Genomic DNA, 14,519 nt, shown 5'->3' on the forward strand with positions numbered 1-14,519 from the left:
GGCACACAATCAACATTTCAGTTCTGGAATTATACCTGGATGACTTTCCCTGTTTGGTCTCTTGTTTTTCCTTATTCAATGTCAGGTCGACATTTGTTAACCTCCTTCCCAAGAGTACTGACACATCATAGTCAGAAACGTTTAGTATGTTTGGGGAAAAAATTTACATTAAAATTTAAATTAAAGTAGGACCAGGTATCCTACCGTCATGGTAAAAATTTGTTACCCTGAAAATACTTTCTATTATATAACTTGCATTATCAGTTCTCCTCAAATAAGTAACTGAACTAAATTTTATTAAAAGCATGGACACTCTGATAAAATTTTATGTGTATTTTGACTTATATGTTCAATTATCAATATTAAATTTGCATTTATACTGGTATATATTGTTTATAGGATATATTCTTCATCCCCATGTTTACCAAATTTGTAATCACATGACTCACATTTTACTTATGCCTGTATCAACATGTGGTTTTATATATGCTTTCATACATAATTTCACAGTATATTCTTATGAATATTGATATTTCCCAATTCACATATTCATTCTTACACTAAAACCCTAACACAATCCAAAATTTTATATTGACCTTTATATTACTTCTATAAGAAAGGCAAATTTTACTTCAATCCTTGTACACCAATAAGAATTTTAAAGTGTATTTTGACTTTTATTTTCAATGATCAATATTAAATTCACATACATATCACTGTATATAATTTATAGGGTATATCCTTGAAACTTCCTATTTACAAAATGTCTCATCATATGATTCATATAGCAGTCTCCCTAATGTCATACCATGCATGTTTTTTATATATTTTTTAACATATTTTCACACATTCATCTTATGAATACAGATATTTCCCAGTATACATGTTCATTCTTTAACCCTAATCCTAACTCAAACCAAAATTTTATATTATTTTTACATTACCTTTTTATCTAAATTCAGTTTGACTTGAATCCATGAAGTCCAGTAAATTTTAAATTGTATTTTGACTTCTATTTTAATTGTTTAATGATAAATCTGCATCTATACTAATATATGTCATTTATAGGTTATATCCTCACCTCCACTTGTATACAACATGTGTAATCACATGACTCATATTGTATTTTTCTCTATGTCATATCATGTATGTTTATATATGTTTTGGTTCATTTTTAATGTAAATTCTTAGGACTGTTCATATTTTCACATATATATGTTAATCTTTAACCCTACCACAAACTCAAACCAAAATTTCATATTAACCCTAACCTTACCTCTACATATTAACCAATTTTACATAAATCCATGTGATCAGGTGTATCAGTTGTATATATGTGCCTGTGAGTGCTAGCTGTGCTTACTGGTTCAGATATGTACGTGTGTGTATATGTGTATATATATATATATATAACTGACAGGAGACCTCAGCAGTCTTGTGCAGCCAAGCAATTGCATCATCACTACCAGGTCCCTGGATTGGCACCAGCAGGTTTCCATGTTTGGCCAGAGTTATTTAGTGCTGAGCACCGCATTGGCCAGAACTCCAGTCCTCCCACAAGTTGAAGCCAGGAGGGCTGTGAGAACTCCCTTGGCTCCAAAAAGCAAAAGTTGTGCATTGACCCCAACCTCAAGCGCAACTGCAGGGGAGGGGGGGGACAACACAACATTCCTGCACTGCCTCCTACACTCTGGCCCAGACAAGGAACCAGCAGGCACCCTACGCCACCTCCTGGGCAAGTTCTGCAGTGCCCCCTCCTGCAACACAAGTCATCCTCCCCATCTTCCCGGGAACTCTGCTTAGCGCTTGCCCTCCCTGCACATCATGTGGCCCCACCCCTATATTGTTGGGCACAGCCCTGCCCTCAACTCATAAGTGAATGCAAGATGCGTGCACGCACGCACACACGCAAGCACACACGCAAGCACACAGGCATAGACGCACTGCGAACTACTTCTGTGCAGTGGTTTCCTGCGGCCTAGAAGTTTCAGGCAGATGGTGGAGAAACACGTGTCCTCAAGTAGCTGAGGACCTACCTTTGGAAGGCTGCCTGGCCTGCTCTGCTCCTGGCCAAGAAGCTTTGTCGCCCTCTGGGATGAAGTCCCTTCTGGCTTTCCACTTTGCGGTTCCTGGTGAGGATGTGAGGCCTCCCACAAAGGCAGCCTGGCACTCACCACTGTGTTCCTGTTGGACATTGTGGATTCCAGTGGAGAACCTCAGGTAGAGAGGGCACCAGTGTGTCCAGCAGTTTGTGGGGTGCACCACTGGCTGGAGCGGCTTCATGGGACCAGAGCTGGGTAAATAATGCATGGGAAAGAGGCAAAGTGTGTCTCTCTCCCTGTAAGGTGGTTCATGGATGCGCGGACCCTGCTGAGTCCTGTTTGGAATAGGAACCTTGCTGGATAGTTCTTAGGGAACCAGGAGCATGGTGGGGTAGGAGGTGTGAGGGGTAGGACGTAGGTGATGTAGGCTCTCCGTGGGGTAGGAGCTGGGTGGGATAGTGCAGGGGAGGGGATGCTCTGTGCTATCTCTGGAGGCAGTGACAAAAGGGGTGACCATGCTGAGGCTTGTGGGGGAAGGGTCCTGGATGGAGATCTTAGGGGATCTGAGCTGGGTTGGGTAGTGTCTGGGGAGAAGGTGCACTGTGCCTGTTGCTGCTAGGCATTACCTTGTAACATTCCTGGGCAAAACCCCACCCTCAACACACAGGCAGGTGCATGAGGCACACAAGTTTGGGCGGGCAAATTGCAAACTGTTTCTGTGCTCTGAGTTTCCAGGCATCCAGAAGTGGCCAGTAGACAGTGGAGAAGCATGTTCCTCAAGTACCAGAGATCCTTCCTGCTGAACCTGGGAGCAGAGCCAAGGTAGGGAGACCTCCAGTGTCCTCAGCAATATGTGGCGTATGGCCCTGGCTGGAGAGGTGTTGGCGGGACCAGACTGGATGGGGTATGTGCTAGGTGTGGTAGTGTGTGAGAAGGGGGCATGCTGTTTCTGTAAAGTGGTGCCTGGAGAGGAAGCTCATGCTGAGGCCTTTGGGGGCATTGCCCTGGCTGAAGAGCCTTCAGGGGAACGGAGCTGGGTGAGGTAGTTGGTGGGGAGGGGGCACACTGTGTTTCTACCTGTGAGGAGATGCCTGGAGGGGGCGCTCTTGCAGAGGCCTGTGGGTACAAGGCCCTCACTGGAGAGGTGTCAGGGCACCAGGAACTGGATGGGGTAGTACATGAGGAGGGTACTTGCTGTGCCTGTCACTTCAATGCAATGCCTACAGTGGATGCTTGTGCTGAGGCCTGTGGGGGTGCAGTCCTGGCTGGAGAATTATTGGGAGACCAGAGCTGAATGGGGTGGAGCTTGATGGGGTAGAAACTTTTGTGGAGAGAGGTGCACTGTGCCTGTTCTTGCTAGGGGGTAGCTGGAGGGGGCAGTTGTCCTGAGGCTTGTGGGGGCACAACCCTGGCTGGATAGGTCTTATGGGACCAGAGCTGGATGAGGTAGTACCTTGGGAGGGATGAACTGTTTCTATAACTGTGAGGTAGGGCCTGGGAACATCCCTGCACATAGCCCTGCCCTCAACACACGTGCATGCAGTTTGCACACGTTCACTGATTCGTGCAGGAACTTATCCCAAACTGCATCTGCACAGTGGATTTCTGGGCAGCCTAAAAGTATACTGCAGATTGTGGAGAGGCTAGGGCCTTCAAATCACAGAGATCTTTTCTACTGATGGCTGCCTAGGCTGCTCCAGTCTTGCCCCTGGACTATGTCACCCTCTGGGAAGGTGTCCTTGCCGTCCTTTCTCATTCATGGTTCCTGGTGAGGATGTTGGGCCTCCCACAGGGGCAGCATGGCCCTCACTACCACCTCTTGTTGGTCTTTGTGGACTTATGAGGACAGTCTCAGGTAGGGAGGACTCCAGTGTCCCTAGTGGTATGTGGCATATGGCCCTGGGTGGAGAGGTTTTAGGGGACCGGAGCTGGGTGGTGAAGTAGTTCGGTGGGTAATGTGTGGTGATGGGGCACACTGTGCCTGTCTCTGTGAGGCAGTTACTTGATGGGGCACTCATGCTGAGGCCTGGAGGGGGCGCGCAGCCCTGGCTGGAGAGGCATTGGGGACTGGAGCTGGATGAGTTAGAACTGGGTGGGGTAGTGTGTGTGGAGGGGGCTTGCTGTGCTGGCCCCTTGAGAGGGCCCTCTTTCTGAGGCCTGTTGGGGTTGGATCCTTGCAGAAGAGGTGTCCTGGTACCAGAGGCTAGGTGGGGTAGTGTGTGGGGTGGGGGCACTCAGTGCCTGTGACTGCAAGGTGATGACTGGAGCAGACACACGTCGTGAGGCCTCTGGGGGTGAAACCCTGGCTGGAGAGGTGCAGGGGGACTGGCAGCTAAGTGGGGTAGTGGGTGCATGCTGTGAGGGAGTGCCTGGAGGGGGCACTAGTGCTAAGGCCTGTTGAGGTAGGGAGGTGTGGCATAGGAGTTAGTGTGCTGTTCCTGGGTGCTCTTGGCAGGAGCTGAGTGGGTGTGGCAGAGGTTGCAGGGCAGTGGGGCAGAGGCACTTGGGTGCTGTTCCTGGGTGTTCCTGGAGGCAGCTGAGTTTGTGTGGTGGAGGTTTAGGGCCAGTACCTGGCTTCAATAGTGGGACCTTGTTGGGGGAGTAAGTGTGAAGGGAAACTTTGGTTGGGGGCTGACCTGAATGGGAGAATGTTGAAGGGAGAAAGAGGAACACCTGGTTTAACCTGGTTTAAATGGCAGTACACATGTATCATTTTTAAAGTTGTGCATATGGTGTATCATTTTAAAAGCTGTGTTCTAAACTTTATCTGCCAGTGTTTTCTTTTGTTTGTCCCCCCAAAAGAGTAAATTACAAGTTTTCAGTGTAAGTCTATTCTCTACATTCTGTACGTATAATTTATGTGTTTTTCTTGTACCTTATATTTTATTACAATTAGGTGATTTGTAATGATTCATTGTTTATATATCAATGACTTTCATATTTTAAATCAATCATTTTTATGGAAACCATTTTTGTAAGTCCTCATTTTCTTTGCGTTTTAGTTCACTATTTCCCAGTAAGTACAATTACTCATCCATTGGCATTTCCCTTTTTGCTGTGCAAAGGGTATATTCATTCTGAAATACTTTGATGTGTATTTTGTCCAGTGTGTCTTACTCAAGCTTCATGGAAATTTAATTATCAGTTGTTTTCGTCTTAAAATGGGAGATAAACTATTGTTGAAATGGTCAGGTTTTTAAGGCATTTGTCTTCTGTTGACATGACATTTTGCTCTTTTGAGACATGCATTTTGTAAGCACATGTCTTTATAGTAGCACCCATATTTCATGTCAATTTTTTTGTTCATACAACCAGTTTTAGTAAAAAAAGGTTTTCTATTTTTTCACTTCATCATTCAATATGTTTGAGCCTCTGTTCATGTTCTATAGGTGGGAATTGATTATGATCACCATCCTGATAAAAGAAGCTGGTAGCAAAGTTAGGGCTAATTTTTATTTTTACCACAAGGTCATTTGTCATAACGAGTTTTTATTTAGGGGTTTTACAAGTTAGCATCAAAGTAGGCAATTCAGAATATAAACATTAACCAGCACTACTATAATTAATTCTTTTTTACTTTTGGGATTTCACAGTGGGATTGAGAACTATATGAGGAGTATCATTTCTTAGAAGTATTTTTAAGTGTAGCAGCTTAATAAATATGCCTAGATGCAACCAAGCTTACATATTTTAATGGAAATATTAAGCCCTGAATTCCTGGGCTGGGGTTGTGGCTACACCTAAACATATATGCGTGGTGTGTGTGTGTGTGTGTGTGTGTGTGTGTGTGTGCTCTGAAATCCTGTCACTTTTGATTTTCAATTATGTAGAATACCTTTCTGAGTGTTGATTATATTTGTATAAGTTAATTTCATAGTTTTTGCTATTTAGAATACCTCAAAATGTAAATGATGGCTCTCGTGAGGAAACTAAATGTGTAAATTTTGGTTTCCCACAGCAGTTCTGTGACATACCCCAGGGTCTCCAAGCCCCGACTAGTGGTTTGTTTAGAATGATGATGGTATAAATGGAGAAAAGGGATGCATACTTGATTGTTTTATTTGTTCATATGAGTTATAATTGTCAATAAAATGTATTTTGACATATCATACATAAATGGAGTATAACTTCTCATTCTTTTGGTTGTATATGATGTAGATTCACACTGGTCATGTAATAATATATGTATATAGGGTAATAATGTCAAATTCATTCCACTATTCTTCTTAACCTCTTACCCTCCTCCACTCCCTTCACTCCTCTCTGCCTTATCCAAATCACCTGTATTCTTCCCTAGAGGGCATCCTCCTATCTCAGTCTCTAAACTAATGGACATTACAGGTGTGCACCACAGTGCCTGGCTTTTCTTCTCATTTATTCTGACCTCCCAGGCAATATTTCTTCTCTCAAAGATTTATTTTGTTTAACACCTCATAAGTACATATTAGTATGTGCAATGTAATTACTTTGATTCCTGGGTAATATCTATATCAACTTTTATCATTTTTTATTGTAAATATATTTTAAATATCCTCCCTTCTATCTAGTTTCAGTTATTCAATGCTATATTCAACCTCCTCTGCCATAGAACACAAGAACTTATTCATCCTAACTGTAATGGTGTTCTGGTTGACCAATTTCTCTCCATCTTCCAATCCTCTACACTCTTCCCAGCTTCTGGTAACAACTATTCTCTCAACATCTATGAGATTGACTTTTGTAGAATTCACATATACATGGAATCAGGTAATATTTGTTTTTATGTTCCTGGATTATTTTATTTAACTTAATGTCCTCCATGTTTATCTCTGTTGTTGCGTATGACAGGACTTCTTTTAATTTTGTGGTCGCATAATATTTCTTTGTATATATCACATTTTCTTTATCCATTTGTCAGTTTATGGGCACATCTGTTGTTTTTATTTCCTGGCTATTATGAAGAGTGCTGCAATCAGTAGGGTAGTGCAGGTGTTTCTTTGTCATGCTCATTTCATTCCTTTTTGTATACCCCCAATAGTGGAATTTCAAGATTATGTGGTAGCTCTATTTTTAGTTTTTGGAGGACTCTCCATACTTTCTTCTATAATAACTAAATTAACTACATTGCAACCATCACACTCTTCAAAAATGTTTTTTGTGTCTTGCCTACCACATGTATCCCAATATTTTCCTAATATTATGCCTTTCCAAGTATGAGAATATCTACCTAGCCAAACTGTTATCTCACTGTCCTCAATACTGTCATGTAAATAAAAAGTTTTTATAACTGTTTCTCAAACACACAATGACAGTTTCTGTTTGGAAGTTTACTAAATTTTTATGCAACAATATCTTTAACTTTCTCAATAATTTACATAGTTCATTCCAGTATACTTAATTTTAAGTGTTTACTATGTTATTATAAAATTGATTTGTCATTTTTACTTTACCATATTTGTTAATAGTAGCTCAATTTTACATTTATATCCCAAGGGGATTGAATCTAGGCCCTTGTGCATGTGAGGAAAGCACCCTACCAACTGAGCTATATCCCCAGCCACAGACTATATGATAAAAATGGGGAATTTCATAGATACCATTAAATTTATGTATTGAGATGCAAGAATAAATAAAATGGCCACACGAGTCATGAATAAAAAATAAGTTGAGATTATTCAAGAATAATATCAATAATGATGATATAAATTAAGATATTACCAATAATTAAAATGTCTATTTTTCTAGCACTTAAGACAAATAATCAACCTAGTCAGCAAGAAAATGAGCACATGCATTATTATCTAGGCAGTGTATATATATCCATGTAAGGTCTAAAAATATTTGGCTTTTATTTGGTGCTAAAGTTAAGAAAAGTCACACATCACTATTGCTGCATTATTTAAATAAAATTCTTTTTGTTAATCTTTTCTTTTTTGCTGGCATTGTAAGGATTTCTAGTAGACTTAATGTATTAATTTATTGAGGTATTCTGCACAACTTGCATCATAGACTCCTCAAGATTTACATTTAATATGTAGAAATATTTTGACATGCATAATCTATTTTTATTTCATCAACACGTTTTCTTAAGTTATGTATTTATGAATCACATAAACAAAAATATTCTACAAAGGTAATAACAAATTGAAGAGAAGTAAAACAATTCCATTAAACATATAATAATCTATGTTCACCGTTGAGCATCAAATTTTTAAATTATCATATCTTGGCATTTTCCCCTTATTTCTTAACACAAATTATATTATTCAATACATCTTATACAAGACCCCTTTAATTCTTAATGTTTTCCAGCTAAAGCAGCATTTTCTGAATATTTCTGTGTGTGTGTATGTTTGTGTGCATAAACATGTATGACTGTGTGTGTGCGTATGTGTGTGTGTGTGTGTGTGTGTGTGTGTGTGTGGAGAGAGAGAGAGAGAGAGAGGGGAGAGAGAGGGGCAGAAAGACTTTCTATGTTAGGTAAATATATTTGGATACTCTGGTATAATTTTGCTATAAAATTTGAACTTAAAAATGAAATATCTGATATAAATGGTTTATAAACAGAAAAATGAAATATCTGATAATAAACAGAAAAATGAAAATTGAAAAAGTATTATTTGCTGGTACATTCTTTATTTTGTAATTGATCTTTTAATATCAGATATTGATCAGATAATATCAGTACACAGTGAGACTAATTATTTGGGATGATCATCAATATTAAATGCATTTGAGAAGTTCAAAATAACAGCTATGTTTCCATTTTGTTTTTCTTTTATTAGTTTTATCTTAGTTTTTTTTTCACTCTTTGCAAAGTATAAACTATCACCACCTCTTTTTCTCATATACTATAGCTACCTAAATAAATTGTTTAGAAAATTTATAATGTATTTTCCATTATGTTACATGATCTTTAAAGTTTGAGACAAATGTTTTCAACTCTTTGTATATTGTTGTGATTTTTTTATTTTATTAGAATACATGTAATGGGAGGTAATATCTCTATATTTCAATGTTGAAATTTTTAAAGGTCTTAATCACAGTACTGGTTGTAATATAGAGTTATATACATACTAGAGAATAACATTAATTTGAAAAGATAGGACATAATGGCAATTAAACAGGAGGATTGAAGGTTGAAGTGCAGCCTCAGCAACTCTGTGAGATCCTTTCTCAAAAATGGTTTCATCTGCTTCACTGAAATAAAATGTTGGGGATCTAGCTCAGTGGTAGTGCATCCCTGGGTTCAATCTCCAGTGTTAGAAAATAAATGAATAAAAATAAATGAAAAAAAAGAACCAATTAGTTGATAACAATTTCATGAAATGAATGTGTATTTTATAAGATAACACATGAAAGGTTGTTTTTTTTTATTTAGGTAGAACAAACAAAAAGATAAGGTTATTTTGTCCTAATCATAATATTTATGACTTATGGGATTTATTTTGATAATTTTAAATTACTGAAAAATTGGTATATTACTTTAGTTATTTATATTTCTTTTTGTTAATAACTAGTTGTCAGCTAGTTATATCTAGTGTATAGTGGGCATGGTTTGGCCACCATTCTTTGATGATATAAAACATTTAATCATAAATATGGCTTAAAAATCTTAATCTGGAGGCTTACTGAAGCTGGGGTGTGAGTGGCAAATAATGAACTATGAAAATAATAACAAGGACTTTGGAAAATGTTTATTTTTCTCTCTTTCTCTGATTGATATAAGAGTCTATCTATATGTTTATCCATTTATTTATTTACATGTTTGATTGGAGATTGAAAAGGCAATTTGATATGATTTCTTTTTATATGACAAGGGAGGAAAAAGGTCACCTTGTCCTCTACAAAGGACTCCAAGATGGGTGTTCTGTCATGACAAGTCATCAAGATTTGAACCATTTGCTATTTGGGAACTGAGGCAATTTACTTTTTTTCTGTTCCTATTTCTCTATCTAAAAGATAGCGATAAATATAGCAGCTTGTTTATAATTTCCATTAGTTTTAAATAAATGATGTGGAGACAAGCTGCCATTTAGACAGTGTCCAACAAAAATAGCAGCCGCTCTCTCCACTGGCATCTATCTTGTGGTCCTTTGTTGTCATATCACAACAGTGTTGAAGTATCAGAGAGATATAATCCCTGACAGTATCATTAATTCTCTGTGATCTAAATAGTGACAGCTAATCATAAATCAGTTGGTGACGAATGGTTCCTTTTCCACACAGGTGTTTGAAAAATTTTATGCATTGTTCATACACTGTAGGGTGACATTTTTGGAACACATTCAACTGCAGCTATTTGAAATGTTATTACTAAGAGCCCCCCTCCCCCCAATTGTCTTCATGACACCTATCTTCTGTAGCTTTTCCTATTATTTTCACTTACATCAGAAATTTCTTTCTAAAAATATTCACTCTTGTCACATTATTTCAGATGTACATTTAGGATAAAAATACAAACAAAAAAGAAACTAACATAAACATAATGATAATAAATTCTTTTTGTTAGTTGATAAGCTAAACATATTATAGAAGTTCTCTAATTTAGTCCTTCCAGTGATTCTTCAATATGGGTGATTGTTTTCCCAAGTTTAACTGCTGAAGAGACTGGCAGAAGTAAGATGAATCATGTTTTAGTGGCATCATCTTCTCTTTGTTATTGAGACTTAATGAAGAATCTGTCAGTTATTTTCTCCTCCTTGCAACTTAGAACTTAACATGCTTTTATGCACTGAAAATAAATACTAAAAATAAAAGAAATTCATGTTGCACATCTTTGTGAAGGGAATAGTATACTAAAAATCCTCAGTATCAGCAGTCAGATACAAGGTAAAAATAAAAATTTTTAAGATATCTGCATCAGTATTTCTGAGAATAATTTGAAAAAGTGATCTAAGGTATATGAAAAAATGTTACAACACTTCACTGAAATAAATAGCACTATTATTGTTTTTGAGAAAAAAAATAAACACTCAGGATATTTTTAATAAAATATAAGTTATAAATTTAAACTATAAAGGATAATACTTAAATAGTTTAAATTTAACAAAAACATTTGTGTAGGATGCATAAGTGTGCATCAAGTATAACTAATCATAATAGAGATACCTGGAAAATAAAAATGAGTAGTTCTACAAAATATTTAACTGTATCATTATACTCTAGTAAAGCATTATAGTGTGGACACAAGGTAGCAGGTCTATTATATGAGAATAAAAATGGATAACTAGAAAATTTCTAATTTTTTGAAAATAAATCTAATAAGTTAATTGTAGAACTTGAAATTTTTATACTATTAATTTCATTTCTAAAAATCTTGTCCAAACTTACAGAAAAAATGTGTGACGTCTTATTGATGAGTACATGCATTGTAAGTTAAACAGTAGAACACATTGGTGTTCAAGTTCTTACAGGCATGACATTAAGCACCTTGCAGCAGAAGAACAAGCTGTAGGTAAATTCTTCTCCATTACATTATCACCTGTTTCTTTAGTAAAGTTCAGAATGAATGCAAATTTAATTCAGGATGACAGTAATTTTTATGAAGTTTTTTATCTGCCATCATTAAAAATGTAATTAATATATAATTTTCCTACAATAAATATAACATTAGAATTTCAACTATTTTGCAGAAATATTATTCCTGTCTCATCACAGTGAAAACTTTAGTAAACTTTGTATAATCCTTAAAACATTTTTATAAATATTATGCTAATTCAATATTAATAAGAGATCAGGCTAGTTTATATTTTTTCCTAAAAATGGCATTTTAAAACAAAATTGCATATTTATACCTACTTCCATTTTATTTTCAGATGTGCATCTATAAGAAAAAGTTGATTTTTGTGAAAAGTAATAAAAAATACTGTTTTGTTAGCTACAATGTGTAATATGCAATTTTCAAAGAACACTGTGAATTATGTACACATTAAATACATATAATCATATATGTAAATATTTTAGTGTATATATATACACACACACGTACACATACACACACAATATAAAGCAATGTTTTGATGTTCTAGAACAGAAGTATCTAGGGAGTTCTTTCAGATTTCCTTACACTAAATTCTAAATCAGCAAGGTAAAATGGATGTATTTCTCTCAATACAGCATAAACTAATAGAAATAAAGAAAACTATGATTTCTAAATTAATTTAAAAACTACCTGTTATGTTACAAAATGGCAAGATTGGGGCTGGGATTGTGGTTCAGTGGTAGAGTGCTCGCCTAGCATGGGCAGGACCCGGGTTCCATCCTCAGCACCACATAAAAATAAAGGCATTGTGTTGTGTCCATCTACATCTAATAAAATAAATATTTAAAAAAAAAGCAAGGTATTAAAATTAGAATTCAAATTCATATCTTTATATATTTTCAAAGATTTGATCTCTTTTCATTTTTGCACGAGTCCAAAATAACAATGAAAATACCTAAATCCACACCATACTAGCCAAAATTTTCACAATATCTAATAACATACTTATTCTATCCAGATTCCATGGTAACTCCTGGCAATAACTAAAAGTGTTTCTAGTAGTAGTAGTAATAGTAGGTAAATGTTATTTTTTTAAAAATCCAAAATTATTTTTTCAATTTGTAATCTCTTTATGGTTTATTTATTATTTCTGCCCATGTGTGGTTTAGAGTTATGTGACAGAGCAGCCCTGAATGGGGCTATGTAAGTTTTCTGGAAGTTTCATAACAAAATACCGCAAACTGTGTAGCTAACAACAGACATTTATTCTCTCAAAATTCTAGCTGTCAGAATCTGAAATCAAGGTGTGAGCAAGGCTGTGCTCCTTCTGAGACTCTGGATAAAATCCATTCGTTCCTCTTCCTAGCTTTGGTGATAGCCATTAATCCTCTTCAATTTTTGTCAGCTTGCAGCTGCCTCACTCAAATCTCCTTCTGTTTTCACAGGTCCCTCACTTCTCATTATCTTATATATAAGTCCTTCAAGCATATTGGTTAAGGGGCAACATTAATTCCCTCATGTTTACTGCAAGTAATAAAAACATAATGGATTTTACCATCTTAGCCATTATTATAGACTGACAGATTAGTTTTGTTCAAATTATAATTTAAAATAAACAACTTACAAGAGTGACAGGCTTATTGCATATTTTATTTTACAGTCCCAAGCTCTATTAAGTATCCCATTTTGTAATGCCATTTGAACATTTTTAAGTTAGATATGTAAATAGTTGTTTTGTATTAAAATATGCTGGTATTTTAAATCGATAATTTTCAGTTAGGAATAAATTTTCTTAAATGATACTTAAAAAATCAAATAGTAATTCTTTTAAAATAACATCTTAGCCATTTTAAGTGTGTAATAGAGTAATATCAACAATTCACATTGTTGGAACAACCTAGGTACCCTTCAAAAGATGAATCCATGAAGAAAGAATGGTATATATACACAATGGAATATTACTCAGCCTCAAGGAGAATGAACATATGGCATTTGCTCGTTAATTTATGGGACTGAAGCTGTCATGCTAGGTGATATAAACCAGTCTGAAAAAACCCAAAGGCCAAATGTTCTCTCTGAGATGTGGATGCTAACCCATAACAAGGGAGGGGAAGTATAGGAGTTCACTGAATTGGACAAAAGGGAATAAAAGGAGGGGTGGAATGAAGAAGGAGAGTAGAATTAATTGCACATGATTTTTCAATGTGCATATGAACACATGACCAGTATACCTGCACAAGAATGGGATAAAAATTGAAATGGTTTGCACTTTATATGCACATAAGAAAGGCCTTAAAAAGACACAACAAGAAGGAATTTATCTGCATTTCAAGGAGAGAGGCCTCACAGGAAACCAAGCCTGCCAACTCTTGATCCTGCACTCCTAGGCTCCAGAATGCTGAGAAAATACATTTCTGTTGCTTCAACCCCTCAATATATGGTATTTTGTTCTGGAATCTATGAAAAACTAATACAGGAGGTATGTTAGTTAACTTTTCATTGCTGTGTCTAAGACACGAGACAATAACAAATTAGAGGATGAAAAATTAGTTTTGTGTTCACAGTTACAGAGGTTAAGCCCATGGTTGACCAATTTTATTGCTCTGTGGCCCAGGTAAGGCAGAGCATCATGGCAGAAGGGACTGGTGAAAGAAAGCTGCTTACCTCATAGCAGCCAGGAAGCAGACAGAGAGAGAAACTTGAACCCAAGGGACTAGATGTAATCCCTAATAGCATGCCTCAGAGCCCTACTTCCTCCTGTCATGCTCCAGTTATCACCCAGTAAGTAGTCCTTTTAAAGTAGTAATCCATCAAATGGATTAATCCACTGATTAGGTCACTGTTCACATAATCAAATCCTTTCACCTTTGGCCATTCCTCATTGTCTATTACCTGAGTTTATTGGAGAACACTTCATATGCAAACCATAACAGTAGACAATAAATACTATAGATACTGAGTATTGGTGATAGTCTGCTTCAGAGAAAAACATAAAAGACAGGGCATTGAAACAA

General features: G+C 36.7%; 1 pseudogene; it reads right to left on the bottom strand.

Moving 5' to 3' along the window:
- Positions 1-1,511: 1,511 nt before the first annotated feature.
- Positions 1,512-14,519, bottom strand: part of LOC143390283 (lipase member I-like) — a 52,488-nt pseudogene continuing 39,480 nt past the window's right edge.

This window comes from Callospermophilus lateralis, unplaced genomic scaffold, assembly GCF_048772815.1.
Source record: "Callospermophilus lateralis isolate mCalLat2 unplaced genomic scaffold, mCalLat2.hap1 Scaffold_52, whole genome shotgun sequence".
In the NCBI taxonomy this organism is placed as follows: Eukaryota; Metazoa; Chordata; class Mammalia; order Rodentia; family Sciuridae; genus Callospermophilus; species Callospermophilus lateralis.